General features: G+C 35.5%; 1 pseudogene; it reads right to left on the bottom strand.

Moving 5' to 3' along the window:
* Positions 1 to 1,681: 1,681 nt before the first annotated feature.
* Positions 1,682 to 1,800, bottom strand: LOC120609931 (uncharacterized; annotated as a pseudogene).
* Between the last annotated feature and the right edge of the window lie 210 nt (positions 1,801 to 2,010).

Raw genomic sequence — 2,010 nt, 5'->3', positions numbered from 1 at the left:
TTGTCTGGAGTTGAGAGGAGATGACCTCATTTAAACTTCTGTCTAGTAGAGAGGTTGGTTTACATTTATTTACATTTTAAAGTTTATCCCACATATATATGTAAACATTTTGTGTTATTTTAAGCAGAAGATGCACAAGAATCTTTTAAAACCCCCCTTGGAGACAGTGTTAAGAACTCTTATTCTGAATAACTGTTAAATGAGGAAACTCTCATGCTCAGAGGACTAGTCTTCGAAATTCCAATGTACACTGGATTCATCAGGGAGCTGTAAAAAGTACCAGTGCCTTGGTCTCATATGAGGAGATTCTGATTTAATTGGTCTAGGGCTGCAGTCTCCAGCCTTTTTGGCACCAGGAATCAGTGTTCCTATGAGAATCTAATGCCCGATGATCTGAGGTGGAGCTGAGGCGGTGGTGCTAGCTCTAGGGAGTAGCTGCAAATATAGATGAAGCTTTGCTTACCCATCTGCTGTGCATTCCTGCTGTGCAGCATGGTTCCTTACTACCAGTCTGCGGCCTGTGGGGGTGGGGACCCCATGTCTAGGGTGTAGCATGGATGTTCAGTTTAAAATCTCTCCGTGTGATTCTAACGTGCAGCCAAAGTTGAGAACCATTTTCTGAAAGGTATAATCTTCCGAATTGTAGAAAAATTTTACTTAGTAAGAGAAATAGTGAGGAACATTTGCTCTTGTGTGAAAACATATGACAAAGCCTATACATTCTTGAAAAGTATACTTGTACTTTTTCCTATCCCTCTATGCGTCCAAACACTCTTCTAATAAATAAGTTTGACCAAACGGCTAGCAATGTGTTTGACCCAATCTCATATTAATTCAAGTGGAGCTCATACAACCTACTTTTGGTTATTACATAATTTTTTATAACTCATTTTCTACCACTTGACTCTTATTATTTATAAGATAAAGGAAATATTTATTTTCTCAATATAAATAACTGATTCTGTTAGAGAAATATAATATCCTACAATAATCGAGAAAATTAGTTGCAATTTTATATCTGCTTTTTACTAGAGAAAACTTTAGGTGATATGTCCTCATTTTTAAATTTCTTAGAAATATAGCGGAATGAACATTCTCAAAGACCACTCTGTACTATATTACATTTCCAGAAGAAACTAATTTTTAACTAGTTCATGATTAATAAATGACATTTTAATAGAGATTTCTGATGCATGAAAGTAAAGAGAAAGATTTCTTAACACTAACTTATGGCATTTTCCTCAAGGAGTCAAATATCAGACAATGAAAATAAGTTAATAATATTTCATGTGTTTATTTCTATATTCATATCTTATATGCTTACTATTTCGAAATTAAACTTTCTTTTGAAGGAGTTTAGATTTGCATTTCAAACGAAAGCCAAGCCAGTTTCCCCAGTCTGATAGTCCATTTACTTTTCCAGATCAGTTTTCAAGGCCCAGAAGAAAACTCACTTTGATGAGAAACTGTTAATTTCAACCTAGTATCAACTTGTATGTACTTTTGTTGTTGCACAGGTGTATGCCTTGCCTTTTCAAATGAAGTTATGAAGCTCGGCTTCCTGATTATGTTTTGTTTTGTTGTGTTGTGTTTTTAGGCAAAGCAACCTTTGGTTGACCTCACAGATTGCAAGGACCATGTCAGTTTACAATCTCTTATTTTTTTATTTTTTTATTGTTTATGTCTACAGCACCTGGTCTTCCTAGGTGGTCTCCCAACCAAGTAATAACTAGGGCTGACCCTGCTTAGCTTCCGAGATCAGACGGAATCGGGCTTGTTCAGGGTAGCATAGCCGTAGACCTTGATTATGTTTTGATAATTTTATTAACTCCACTATGCATAGTGTAAGATGAGCACAAAAGAAATATTCAAATATATGTATATTTTGATTGATTGTGCAGGTCTCCTTTCCCAAATTAATGAATCTACTTCTTTTGTCATACCAAATTTTATATTAATGGCCTAAGTCTCACCCATCCTCCCTTCCAGAGTTCTGTCAAACAAAGTATA

Source organism: Pteropus medius, unplaced genomic scaffold, assembly GCF_902729225.1.
Source record: "Pteropus medius unplaced genomic scaffold, Ma_sr-lr_union100, whole genome shotgun sequence".
Lineage (NCBI taxonomy): Eukaryota > Metazoa > Chordata > Mammalia > Chiroptera > Pteropodidae > Pteropus > Pteropus medius.
Note: the sequence above shows the minus strand (reverse complement) of the source record. Positions and strands in the feature narration are given on the sequence as shown.